The sequence below is a fragment of the Silene latifolia genome, chromosome 7, assembly GCF_048544455.1.
Source record: "Silene latifolia isolate original U9 population chromosome 7, ASM4854445v1, whole genome shotgun sequence".
NCBI lineage: Eukaryota > Viridiplantae > Streptophyta > Magnoliopsida > Caryophyllales > Caryophyllaceae > Silene > Silene latifolia.
The window spans coordinates 62,394,243-62,409,268 of record NC_133532.1 but is presented as its reverse complement, the minus strand read 5'-3'; positions in this window follow the sequence as shown (position 1 = coordinate 62,409,268).

Genomic DNA, 15,026 nt, shown 5'->3' with positions numbered 1-15,026 from the left:
CGACATAATAAATAATACCTTGCATCCAGCAGCTTCATTACCTCAGCCGTCACGAAATCTTGCATCTTCTGGTTCAGCCGGCGCTGACCCTGTCTGCAAGGTTTGTGATCCTCCTCCAACTCTATCCTGTGCATACAAATATCGGGACTAATCTCCGTGATATCGTCCAGTGAATAGCCCATTGCCTTCCTGTTTCTCTTAAGTACAGCTAACAAAGAGGTCAGCTGATCATCACTAAGCTTGGCACTAACAATGACTGGATATTGCTCTGTATCGTCTAAGAAAGCATATTTAAGATGAGAAGGGAGAGGGTTAAGTTCCGGTACCTTTTCCTCAATGGAGCAAAGAGTGCTAATCATTTGTTCCACCTGCTCGCCTTCATGCTCATCTAAATCATCAACAAGCAAATCCAACGCAGCGTCATCGTCGTCTGGGCTATCTGCACACTCATCAAAAAGCATAAGAGCTTCCAGTGGGTCCTTCATAAAAGAACCCGACCAGAAGTCATAAATAGACTCGTCAATGATATCGACCGAATAGCGGTGTCCTCTATCATTGGGTGGGCTAAAATCTTGGGCAAACCGAATGTGATAGCGTCATCCCCTCATCGCAAGAGGCGACGCCCTTGTCGACATCAATAACGGCCCATTTGTACAAAGGAATGGTCTTCCTAAGATAATTTGGGTCCGAGTGTCCTCGCCTATATCCAAAACAATGAAGTCTCTTTGGGATGTAAAGCTTGCCTATTTTCACGAGCACGTCCTCTAAGATACCTAAGGGCCTCCTAACGAGATCTATCACCATCCGTAGGGTAATGTTAGTCACTTTGAAATGACTCATCTTCAGTTTCTTGCAGACAGGAAGGGGCATGACAATGACACTGGCACCTAAATCGCAAAGGGCCTTATCAATAACCATATTGCCTATGACACAGGTAATAGAAAAGCTGCCCGGGTCTTTCATTTTTGGAGGGGCCTTATTCAACAGCAAATTACTAGACTCTTCCATAAATGAAATTGTCTCAAATTCACTCAAATTTCTCTTACGCGTCACAATATCCTTCATAAACTTAGCGTAAGTGGGTACCTGAGTAACAAGTTCGGAAAAGGGGACAGTTACCTGGAGGTTCTTCACGATGTCCACAAACTTACCGTACTGTTGCTCGATTTTTGCGTCCTTCAGACGACTTGGGAAGGGTACCCTGGTAGCGATGAGTGGCCTCACAACCTTTTCTTTACCCTTATCATTGCGTGACGTCTCCACAGCAGGGGAAGATGACACGGTGGCGGTATTAGATAGTAAATTAGGATCCCCGCCACTTAAAGTACTGGATCGAGTACTTTTATCAGTCGATCGACCAATTGCCCTTCCTGTTTCACTCGATCGACCCTGTTTTTCACTCGATCGAGTGATTTCTTCAGCATAGTTGGTCGATCGAGTAAGATTGTCACTCGATCGACCAACTTGGAGTTCTGCGCTTCTCGATCGACCACCGTTTTCACTCGATCGAGTGACTGGATGATTAGAACCGCTCGATCGAGTAGAAGAGTCACTCGATCGAGTGGTTACAGCACACACAGCAAGTATCTCCTTCAAAAACTCGTCTAAATCATCATCCGAGTTATCGTCAGCTATCAGAACCTCGTCTTCTTCATGAGTAAGGTCATTTTGAAAATTCATTGCACTGACTGGATCGCAATTTGGAAGAAGCTTGGCTTGGTCTGTCGCGAGTGTTAACTGCGCGACTTGTTCTTTCAATTCCGATATAACTGTTTCAGATTGCCGTGACATCTTTGACATACTCAACATGATGGATTTTAATTCGGCAATTTCTTCTCTTGCAGAAGGAGAGACCGGTTGTGGTACTGGCGTAGAAGGGGCAGAATCATTCTTGATTTCTTCATACAGCTGGGAGAAAGGAACTCCCTGCTTGTATTTCTGGTAGGCAAGGACGCGCTCAACACTTTCCATGCATAAGATAGGATCATGCCCTTCCGAGCCACATCTACCACATGGCTCTTTATGTTCCGTAATAGTAGGCATCTTGGCAGATAAACTTTCAAAGCAAAAGTTAACCTGCAAACTAACCAAAACTTTGCAGAAATGAGATCGGCCTCAAGGAATAAATTCCCTGAGACGAGAGACAAACTTAATTAAAGCAACAAGTTTGCGCCACCTCCCCGGCAACGGCGCCAAAATTTGACACGTCTGTCGCGTACCTGTCAAAAATACCAACTGGCTCTAACTAATATAGCTAGGGAAGTCGGGTCGAATCCACAGAGAGGTAGGAAAATGTCAGCTAAATCTAAGTTCGTCAAGTAACCAAATTGGGGGTTTATAAAAGTGATTTTCTAACTAAAGAGAGTAAGGGAAAGAGAAATAAAAGGGAGGAAATAACAGATAGAGAAAAATAGCTAAGACAAACGGTTCACCATAATCATCCGGTTGAGTAATCTAGGTCTCAGGTCAATGCAAATACGGTCTAAGGGGTAGCGAACGTCACCTTTCGGTCCTTAATTCACCCTAAAGTGTAAACAGCTTAACTTTCGTCCTCACTGCAATACTCTATTGTTCGCTACTAGTCTACCTTTTCCAACCTTTCGGTCCAGGTCAAGGATAACTAGGAATTATAGGTCTAATTGCGTCGACTCAATTAGAAAGATACAGTTAATTGTAGCATTTAACCAACAAAGACAGTACCAGCATTAACCTAATAAATCGATTACTCTCCCTTCATATTACGGATCCCCTATAGTCTTAGCATAAGAAAATTAGCTACTCATAACCATTGAATTATCAATAACAACGAACAAATAATTAAAACTAGACATAATGATAAAACTGACAACAATTCAATTGAAGCAATGATAACAATTCAGAAGAAGGGAAGAATTAAAAGCAATAATGAAATTAAGAATAACAGTAGAGCGAAAATACCAATCGTATCCCAGATCCGAGTAGCCAAAGTAAAAGAAGGGCAAAATCCAAAGAACAGTGACAAGAAATAGAGTCAAACTAACGTGTGTGTGTGGAAGAGATGAGTCACGTAGTTACTCCTCTCCAGTCTTATACTAGAAATCCATCCTAAAACCTAATCTATGGACTAATTACAAAAGCCCATAGTACGATTAGGCGGAAATTAGCTAAAGCACACGAAACCACTCGATCAAGTAGGAATAATCTACTCGATCGAGCAAGATCATCACCAAATCACTCGATCGAGTAAGAACAACCACTCGATCGAGGACTTCTTGCAAAACTCCTCGGTTGACCCTCTAAACAGCTCGATCGACCAACCTTGAGTATATTTGAGCATTCGATCGAGTAGAAAACCACTCGATCGAGCTATATAGGCACGTTAGGACTTGAATTGCTTCCGAACTCAGCTCACGCGTCTTCCAAGTGCTAGATTTCCAAGCTCCGGCTCCTTGTTTTCCATGAATGCATACAATTGGGACAATTAAGGCTCGATTTAGCATCTCATCGGTCAATTCCTGCAAATTACAAATAAAGGACCAAAGTAGAATATTCGGGGGTATTTGTAGCCAGATGCTACATAAAAAGCACAGAAATGCGTGTAAAAATGAGGTGCAAACCTTATATAAAAGACACGCATCATCCTCCACTCCTTTGAACTTAGGTACGTCAGTTAGGGTAAAGTTGTCGGGTAATTGATCCCCAACAGGTTCAAACCTTCGGTTGTTCTCAAGATGGATATTGTTACCCCGGGCTAGGAGCTGTTCTTCCAAGAGCTTTAGTCTCTTTTTAGTTTCAGTCAGAGGTGGAGCATTATTTTCTCCAGTTTCTTTGTTTTCCAGGGCGTCGATGCGGGTCTCGACGCGATCCAGGGTGACCTTAAGAGCGGTGAGCAGGCTGGCTAGCTGATCAGTCATGACATCTCTGTTGTTATCATTGTTGTTGTGGTTGACAGACGAAGTTGAAGATGGGGCCATGGTTCTGAGGAAGAAAAACGGCTCACATTACAACTCAATCCGACACGGTTCAAAGACTGAACGCAGACAACACAAGGGACGAGACAAAGATCAGACTTAACAAGACGAGGGTGACCGTGTGTGTTTCCTCGGTGTTGACTCGATTTATGACGTGACGGTGTTGACCGAACTTTTGACACGAGTCCAACATAACGGCGTGACGCCATTGGACGGGTCTCGTGGTGAGACGACTCATAAGTAAAGACCCATAAGTACGTTTGCTTCGACTCGGTAGACACGAGGCGGAATTGGGATGGTGGACTGAAATTTTCGAAAATAGAAATTTTCAAAAAGATTCATTTGTCGCTTTATGGACGGCTTCCGAAGATAGAGATCTCCGCAAGTCGATCAGTTGAAAGGGGTTGTCTTAAGTTTATTTGCAAAAGACGGTTTGAGTTTGAGTCGGCTCAGAAAACAGTGTATTGTCTCCCAAGACGGTTTTTGAAATTCAAAATTGTATGTTTTGAAAATCGAGTTTGAAATGTTTGAAGAGGTCTCGAGGACGGTGCATGGTCCTCGGGATCTCGAAAGTGTCTCGAGAAAAGGGTGCGTGCTTTTCTCGGGTTTTGAAAGAGCCATTGTCGGCGCGAGACAGGTCAAAATCCGTGTCTAGACGCGGCGATTATAACGGCATGAAAAGGTGGTTTGAAACGGTTGTAAAAAACCGGGTTTGAAAATCGTCATTACGACGGCCTAGAAAGGCGTGTTGAAATGGTTATAAAAACCGGGTTTGAAAATCGTCATTACGACGGCCTAGAAAGGCGTGTTGAAATGGTTATAAAAACCGGGTTTGAAAATCGTTATTACGACGGACTAGAAAGGCGTGTTGAAATGGTTATAAAAACCGGGTTTGAAAATCGTCATTACGACGGCCTAGAAAGGCGTGTTGAAATGGTTATAAAAACCGAGTTTGAAAATCGTCATTACGACGGCCTAGAAAGGCGTGCAACGGTCGGCGAAAGACCGAGGTTTGAAACGGCCATTATAACGGCGCAAAAAAGGTGATTTTGAAAGTTTGAAAATGACACGGAAGGACTTATGATCAAGTAGCACATAAGCACTCACAGTTTCATTATATTATGCATTATGCTGACACGGGTTTTGGCTTAGAAGGGTGGGTTACACACCAAGCAATCAAACCCCGATTTGCGAGAGGGATACCAATCCAAACAAAATGTGTAAGGAGGGTGCCCTAGCCTCGTGCTCGAAAGTGATGAAAGCTCTTTGACGAAACAGAAATGTGTAACGTCAACGAATTGCTTGACTCAATCGGGATTCGAACCGCGGGGATGAGAAAATTCACGCTGACAAGACGAGCAGATTGGCCGAAAAGGGTTAGGTTGTGGGCCCGGACAAGGAACCCGACCGTGACCGTAATATCAATTAATGCATTCCAACCAAGACCTCGTTCGAGTCTCACCATCTAGGGATCACAAAGACGTAAGTGTCCTAGTTTTCCCCAGCGGAGTCGCCAATCTGTGGACATGGCCCACCTGCGAGCCCACTTCGATCTGTGGACGTGCAGCGGTCTTTTGAAAGCCACACTCGGCGGCATAAAAATGCTTTCGACCGGATCGTTTTAGATCGGTCGGTTTCGTCTCGGTAAGGGTTTCGAAACAATTAGAGATGTTCGGAGTCGCCACCAAGCATTTGTGGGATGCTTGGAACCCGTTTGAAATCCACTTTATAACTCGGTCAAATCGAAGCATAAAGCAGCGTTTGACATAAGTACTAAAGATAAGGAAATCGTCCCTCTTTAGCATCCTATCTTTAAAATGACTCTCGTACGCCCTGGATAAGGTCGTCCACTATCCAAAGTTTCTGAGTAAGAGGTGAAGGTAAGTATTGGGAAGCCCTTTAATCAGACACCCAATCCCGCCCGCGGTAGCGACCTCTACTGATCGATCTTGGTTGGTTGAATGCAAAACCTGATAAAACGGTTTAAATGCATGAATGCGCATCCAATAATTTAAACCTAACATGTGAGAGCTTTCTAAGTCGGTTGATTTAATCCAAGTATCAAGAATAAGATGTCGAGTTGGATTAATGATTGATTTGCAAGCAAGACGGAAATTAAACATCCATTTACCAAATTAGGTTTATGGTGCATAACGTGATCCATTTGTCTTAGTAAGGGATTTTGCAAATGTGATTTTGAATAAGCAAAAAGTCATCTGATCCGTCCTATATCCGGGCTAACCGGAGTCGGGATCGTCCTAGACGAGTGCTGGAAAGGGAACAGGCCCTGTGCCAGACGGCTACATGAGGCGCGAGCCAGCCGGCGGTACAAGGGGCCTCCTCTGGTTTTGAAAATGAGAATTGAAAGGCCTGTTTTAGGTGCGGGTCAACCTACGGTTATATGCCGTATTCCGGCCATTTAGAAAACGTTATAAAACTTGTTGAAAAATGGGTATTTGAACGCGATTTGATTTGAAAGGGTCTTTTAGACCGCGTTTGTTGATTTGAAAAACTAGACTCGAATAATCATCATTATTTTGACGATATTCGGTGTCGGGTTCGACTTGTTTTAAGTTCATTTGAATGTAATTAGTCGATACTCATCATCGTACCCGAGTTAAAATCCGGCATGGTATGTAGAACCAAGGATGACTTTGTGTTGGGGACTAATATGTTTATTTTGGAAATGTAAAGAAATGATGAAAGGCTTTAAAATACCTCCCAAAATGTAAAGAAATGAAATAAAAGGGCTTAAATACCTTTTAAATGTCATTAACCAAATATTATCACCGAAACACGGATTTAACCGTCATGGTGTGAGGAACCAAGGGTGAAAAATGTTTTATGGTTAAAACAAATAAAATAAACGGGTTTGAAAATATTTGAAATGGTAAAACCGATTACAAATATGAAAATGAATTAAAGGGGAAAGACGAGAACAAACACGGTTGAGTTCTGACCTGGACACCCCATTTAGGCGCGGGCAAGCCGACGAACCAAGGGGCTTCTGTCTCAGGCCAAAAATCAGTTTTTGCTCGTTTATCCCATGATTTGGATCGTATTATGCATGTTTTAGCATGTTATAGTCATGAAATAAATCTGTGGACGTATAGCCACCTACATGCCACGCCAATCTGTGGACGTATAGCGGTCTTTTGAAAGGCCACGCTCGGCGGCGTAAAAAAAATGCTTTCGACCGGATCGTTTTAGATCGGTCGGTTTCGTCTCGGTAAGCGTCTCGAAACGATTAGAGATGTTTGGAGTCGCCACCAAGCATTTGTGGGATGCTTGGAACCCGTTCGAAATCCACTTTATACCTCGGTCAAATTGAAGCACAAGGTAGCGTTTGACATAGGTACTAAAGATAAGGAAATCGTCCCTCTTTAGCATCCTATCTCTAGAATGACTCTCGTACGCCCTGGATAAGGTCGTCCACTATCCAAAGTTTCTGAGTAAGGGGTAAAGGTACGTATTGGGAAGCCCATTAATCAGACACCCAATCCCGTCCGCGGTAGCGGCCTCTACTGATCGATCTTGGTCGGTTGAATGCAAAAGTTGATAAAACGGTTTAAATGCATGAATGCGCATACAATAATTTAAACCTAACATGTGAGAGCTTTCTAAGTCGGTTGATTTAATCCAAGTATCATGTATAAGATGTCGGGTTGGATTTATGGTTGATTTGCATGCAAGACGGAAATTAAACATCCATTTACCGTATTAGGTTTATGGTGCATAACGTGATCCATTTGTCCTAGTACGACATTTTGCAAATGTGATTTTGAATAAGAAAATAGTCATCTGATCCGTCCTATATCCGGGCTAACCGGAGTCGGGATCGTCCTAGACGAGTGCTGGAAAGGGAACAGGCCCTGTACCAGACGGCTACATGAGGCGCGAGCCAGCCGGCGGTACAAGGGGCCTCCCCTGGTTTTGAAAATGAGAATTGAAAGACCTGTTTTAGGCGCGGGTAAACCTACGGTTATATGCCGTATTCTGGCCATTTAGAAAACGTTATAAAACGTGTTGAAAAATGGGTATTTGAACCCGATTTGATTTGAAAGGGTCGTTTAGACCGCGTTTGTTGATTTGAAGAACTAGACCCGAATAATCATCATTATTTTGATAATATTCGGTGTCGGGTTCGGCTTGACAAGCTTGACATGAATAGTTTTGAAAACAATTATGAACTAATTGTCTTAAGTTCACTTGAATGTAATTAGTCGATACTCATCATCATACCCGGCTTAAAATCCAGCATGGTATGTAGAACCAAGGATGACTTTGTGTTGGTGACTAATATGCTTGTTTTGAAAATGTAGAGAAATGATGAAAGGCTTTAAATACCTCCCAAAAATGAAATAAAAGGCTATAAAATACCTTTTAAATGTTATTAACCAAATATTATCACCGAAACACCAATTTAACCGTCATGGTATGAGGAACCAAGGGTGAAAAATGTTTTATGGTTAAAACAAATGAAATAAAATAAAAAAGGTTTGAAAATATTTGAAATGGTAAAACCGATTACAAATATGAAAGTGGATTAAATGGAAATGACGAGAACAAACACGGTTGATTTCTGACCTGGACACCCCATTGAGGCGCGGGCAAGCCGGCGAACCAAGGGGCTTCTGTCTCAGGCCAAAAATCAGTTTTGGCTCGTTTATTCCATGCTTTGGTTCATGTTATGCAAGTTTTAGCATGTTATAGTCATGAAACAAATAAAAACATGATAAAAAGAGGATTTTTACACCCTCATACTTACATGTTTGGTTATGGCGAGTGACCGAAGTAAGTGTAACAACTCGTTTGGTCGGAAAAAACTCGGTTTAAAACCGTTTTGGTAAGTAAAAAAGAGTGTTTTAAGATTAGTTACGGTGTAGTGGTCGAAGTGGTCGGACAAGTGATTTAATGCACGATGACGGTACCAAACAATGTGTAAGGCTTGTATTTATGATCGGTAGGTCGTAAATACGCGTCGGATTGTGACTTAAGAAGTCGAGTCAAGAATTTTAAGGGAGAAAAGAGGGGGCGGACACTCGCGTGAGTTCTTAAATGGGGGCATTTGAGGGGTATTTATAGGAAATTGAGTGGTTGTGTGAGTTTTGAGTGACGTGGCCACCTGGGCTGCTCAAAGAGGCGCGAGCCACGTCGCGGGTCTTCGAGGTGTCTTGTCGCTTTCACACAAGATTAATCATGATTTGTTCTATCCTAGGATTTGTAGTCATATGTTTGGTACTTGACCATTCATAAATCCGGGAAATCTTAGCATAGAAATTTTTGAATGTTTGTTTTTTGTGGTTGACTCGGTTTGACTCGTTGTTGGAGTCGGGATTTGAATTTTTGAGTCGGTTTTTGGTCCGGTGTCGGTTTTGACTCTAGTTAGTGTCATTGCGACCCCGTCGTCGTGCATTAAACACTCCAGGTATTTTTGAAATGTTTTATTTTTTAAATCGTTTTACGTTTTCCGACGTAAAGTTGTAGACAAATTGTCGATCAAACGCCGCGATTCCAAAACATGTTATAGTCCGATAATCATCGGGTGTTTGTTGGAGTCTCAGCAGATACTGAGTATCTACAGAGCCCCCACTTTGACTGAGGCTTGGACAGGGTGAATGTCAAAGTAGAGCCCCCAGGTCAATCGAAGATTACAACCTGGAGACCCAAGCGACGTCGAGGCGGCTCGAGAGGATTCGGGCCAAGGACCTGCCGTCGGGAAGGGCGACGCCGAGGCGACTCGATGGTACGAGCCAAGGACCTGTCGTCAGGAACAGTTTAGAGTCTGTCGACTGTTTGTGCGGGTCGTTTAAAGTCCGTTAGACTACGTACAAAGGCTCGCCAGCCACAAGAAGGAGTCATACCTGAGGCATCTTCGGATACGTCCTTGCGTGTTTGCGGACAAAGGCTCGCCAGCTGTGGTGCGTATCTGAGGAGGGTTCGCCAGCCGCGATGCGTAGTAAGGCTCGCCAGCCATGGTGCGTAGTAAGGCTCGCCAGCCAAGGTGCGTAGTAAGGCTCGCCAGCCAAGGTGCGTAGTAAGGCTCGCCAGCCATGGTGCGTAGTAAGGCTCGCCAGCCATGGTGCGTAGTAAGGCTCGCCAGCCATGGTGAGTTGTAAGGCTCGCCAGCCATGGTGCGTAGTAAGGCTCGCGTCAAATGGGCTTGTTTTGAAAGTAGCGAACTCAAGATGCCGCCGTGGAAATAGTGAATTCGAATCTTCACTATAACTATTTTTTGAAATGAGCGGGTTCCGCGAGGAAGCCCCCTGTTGGTATTTGAAGGAATAGTGAATTTGGAATCTTCACCATTCGTTGTTCTTTTTTGAATTTGAAGGAAATAGCAAATTTTAAATTTTGCTATCACGTTTGGAGTGACGGTTTATGTGCCGCCGTTGACATTTGAAGGAAATAGTGAATTTGGAATCTCCACTGTTAATTGAAGTGACGGTTTATGTGCCGCCGTTGAAATTTGATGGAAATAGTGAATTTGGAATCTGCACTATTAAATGAAGTGACGGTTTATGTGCCGCCGTTGACTTTTGATGGAAATAGTGAATTTGGAATCTCCACTATTAAATGAAGTGACGGTTTATGTGCCGCCGTTGACATTTGATGGAAATAGTGAATTTGGAATCTTCACTATTAAATGAAGTGACGGTTTATGTGCCGCCGTTGACATTTGATGGAAATAGTGAATTTGGAATCTTCACTATTAAATGAAGTGACGGTTTATGTGCCGTCGTTGACATTTGATGGAAATAGTGAATTTGGAATCTCCACTATTAAATGAAGTGACGGTTTATGTGCCGCCGTTGACATTTGATGGAAATATTGAATTTGGAATCTTCACTATTAAATAAAGTGACGGTTTATGTGCCGCCGTTGACATTTGATGGAAATAGCGAATTTGGAATCTCCACTATTAATTGGAGTGTGAAGAAATAGTGAATTTTAAATTTTCACTATTATTTTTGAAATTTTTTGAAGGAAAATAGTGAATTTTGATTTCACTATTATTTTTTGAAATTGACGGTTTTAATTGCCGTCGTTTGAATTTTGAGGAAATAGTGAATTTTGATTTCACTATTTGTAGACACCTCATTTCTGCACCTCCCGCAAACCACCCGGTGATGATTGGACCGCATGTTTGGTACGCGGAACGATTTGTGACAGTTCGTAAGTTTATCGTCAAGTGATCGCTCAAACACTTGTGTCTACCTCATGGTTGTCATCTAGGTGTCATTACGGTCGTTTTGGCAGTAATTAGAGTACATTTGGAGTCCGGGTCAAAAACCGTCTTCATTTCCTAAAACCGTCTTCATTTCCTAAAACCGTCAAAACCCGAGTCAAAAGCAATGTGGTTGTCTACCTAAGGTTAGGATGTCATAAAATGTCATGAGTATTGTCATTTTGAGTCACATGTCACTTCATTGGGCTAAGCTTAAAGTTTACATTACAAAATGTGCATTTCATTTAGCTAAAATGGTAACCCGACCTTTAGGCCCGTTTTACGAGGTGATAACGACTTTTTTGGGTCAGGCCTAGTTCACAGAAAGTTCTAGATCTTTCTTTTAGCTTTCCAACGCCACTGAAATCACCTTAATCCGAGTCTTGTAGAGAACGTTATGCCTAAAATACGACAGGCTGTCAAACGCGCTTTCTTGCGCAGGAAGAACCCGCTGAGAAAAGGACGCAGCAAGTGTTGCGCCTCTTCCAAGGAACGCAGCATATGCTGCGCCTTTTCCTCAAGGTTTTCTTTTTGTCTAAGTTTTCGTGTTTAACCTAAGTCGGTTATTTCCGTATCTTTCTCTCCTTTCCTAAACCCTAATTCCGTGATTAGTATAAATAGGAGCCTTCGCTCCTCATATTTCTCACGCGAGTGTCCGCCCTTCTCTTCTCCCTTTGCATTCTAGACCTTTGTTCTTACTTTTTGGCGTCTACGTGCTTGAACATTCGACCACGTAAGCTCGGATCCTTCTGAGTACCATCCTCGTTTGCATGACCGACCAATTTGACCAACTCCACAATCAATCAACTTAATTAATCTAATCGTTTTCCTCTTACGAGGGCACTTTCATATTTGCATTATAGTTCGAGTCGAGCATCGCTAATCGATAACTTAGTCCTTCTCGTTTCGTCAAACATGTAAGTCTGAGGGTGTAAATCTCTCTTTTATTATTGTTCTTTACTTTTTGTATCCACTATTGTAAGGTTTATGTCGAAAATAGTTGTTAAAACCGATTTATAAAACCATGCTTTAAAACTTCTTTTTTTACGGATTTCGGAATGATCGCGTCGAGAAAGGACGCGCAAGAATGCCGAGCCTCTTGAAGGAGCGCGATTCAGCTTTGCGCCTCTTCGTGAGGCTTCCGCGGTTCCTGCTTCCTTTCTTCTTCCTTCGTCCTATGTTAGTTCGTTCTTTTAATTCGTTTCGTTTGTTTCTGTTAATTCTTCGATATAATCATCACTAATTTCACATGTATATTAGTTGTCATTCATTCACATATAATTCGTCATTAAAATCCGACTTAAATCCCTTATAATCCATATTTGCGGGTTTTCGTCATTAAACTCAATTCGGGTTTTAGAGGTTCGATTCAACCAATATTGAGTCTCTGGAATTCGTCGTTGACATATTTGCACCTTGTTGAGCCTGATATTTTACACTACCGTCAGGCTAGAATTCAGCCTCAGTAGTACCATTCAGGCAAGTTCAACGTAGCAGTCCAGGCAAGGAGACAGGCTAGAAGACTATATCAGACGGACAGGGCATCATACTAAAAATACCGATCAGGGTACAACTCAGGTCAGGCCTTATTATAAGTCAGCACAGTACAGCAGTACAGCAGGCATTGTCAGGGTACAACAGTACAGCAGGCATTGTCAGGGTACAGCAGACATAGTCAGGCATGCGTACAAAGCAATTTAGCCTGACAGGCATTGGTACAGGCCAGGAGAGGTATGCAGGGATGTAGGGGACGACCAACATACAATATGGAGAAGATATTTAACAAGCATTGGATACTTCCTAATTAGCACATGTTAATTAGATTGAGTCAAAGTTAGTTCCTACTTTCAAGGTCATCTTCATAAAAGGTGGGCTGCTGAATAACGACCAAGGAAGACGTCAACTAAATTTGAGGAGAAGATCCTACAAAAGTGGAGCTACCTCCAACTAATAAGCGACTACTCCTTCTACCTATTTCACTATAAATACGAAGCAACAAAGGCTAATATCACTCACTCCATCACCATCCAACATCACTACTACATGAATGTCACATAATTACCTAGCATTGTACAAATATATTCATATTATACGAAATACATAGTGAAATCCTCTCCTGGCTTGGTGCCCGTGGTTTTTTCCCATTCAAGGGTTTTTCCACGTATAAATCTTTGTGTCATGTCTTCTTTTATTATTCTTTATTTTTAATTTATCTCTTTTTACTTTATAATCAACCCTGCAAAGGTACAACCACAATACTATCATAATAGGATGATACTAGTTAACCTCACCATAATCTACCCTGGCCGGAATATCCTGGAATGCCTGGCCGGATTCCAGGCTGTGTAAAAATTGGTCAAAACAATTGGCGCCCACCGTGGGGCAACTAGTTTATCAATCCCACAAATTATTCACAAAATCTTTTCTTATCCACAACAAGTTTTGAAAGACTTGGGAAAAATTAATACAAAAGTTTCTACAAATTTACACTTGGAATGAAGAAATGTTATATCTAAGGGAAATATTGCCAAGGCAAGCCAGAAGTCCTATAAGAATACGGAGTTCAAGTGCAAATTTGTCACTAAAGAAATTCAAAGATAAGTCTTTCTTATATCCAATACAAGTTTCGCAAACTCTAAGCAATATATCTTAAAATTTTGGTGCTTTGATCTTAGTTCTACATTTAAATTTTAGATTTTGTTAATTCTAATAATTTGATGTTCTTAGAAAATGCAACTTTGAACCTCAAAATCCAAGCCTGGTTGGAAAACTTAGTCCTGACCGGAACAAGCTTAAAAGTCAGCCTTGAATAGTATCAGTACAGGACAGTCCAGTCTTATCAGGGGAAAAAGTTCTACCAGGAATTATTATGCGGGGCTATTAATCTATCATGATAGGCATGTCCTTCATTCCCTCTCTTGGCTGATACCTGGTCGTCATCTGCGAGCCTGGCTAGAACGCCCCAGCCAAATGTTTCCAAGCTGCACAAAGTTTGGTCAGAATATAATTTATCCTGGCCCAACAAAGGTGTTGAAATATTTCTACACAGATAAGTCCTTATCCTTTCTATAACATTTAAATATATATGTCATTGCAGTACAAATTCAAAAACAACTATGGATCAAATATTTTTCCAAAAATAACCATCTTACATATGATATTTTTAGTCAGTTCTGATACACTACTGTCAGTCAAGCCTGACCTAACTCTTTTTGGAGAGAAAATCAGCCTGACCTGACTGTTTTTGGATAGAAAATCAGCCTGACGTGACTGTTTTTGGAAAGAAAATTAACCTGACCTGACTGTTTTTGGAAAGAAAATTAGCCTGACCTGACTGTTTTTGGAAAGAAAATTAGCCTGGCCTGATTGTTTTTGGAGAGAAAATTAGCCTGACCTGACTGTTTTGGAAAGATAAATTGGCCTGGCCTGACCGGTTAGTCCCGATATGCTTAGATCTATCATCACACTACCTTAATGAATTCTCACATGATTACTCATTAACTTTTCCTTATTATGTTTCAAACTTGTGTACCATAAAACTAAAAACTTTGCACCAATAAAATAGTTAGTATTAATGGTTGACGATGCCTGGACAATTAAAGACACAATCTATCCTGACCAGCTAGTCAACATGGTTGTAATTGAATAATTTATGTGAATCATTTAGAAACTACTTGTGACTATTTTGGAAAATATGATTTTAGTCCTATCAAATACAACATTGTGTGCCATGTGGTAAGTTTATAAGTTACAAGGAAACCAAAAGAGGCCTAGAAGCCTGTCCTGAACAAATTAAAGCAAACTGGAGCTCCAATCATCAAAGTCAGTCAGGGGCATCCAAAAGCTCT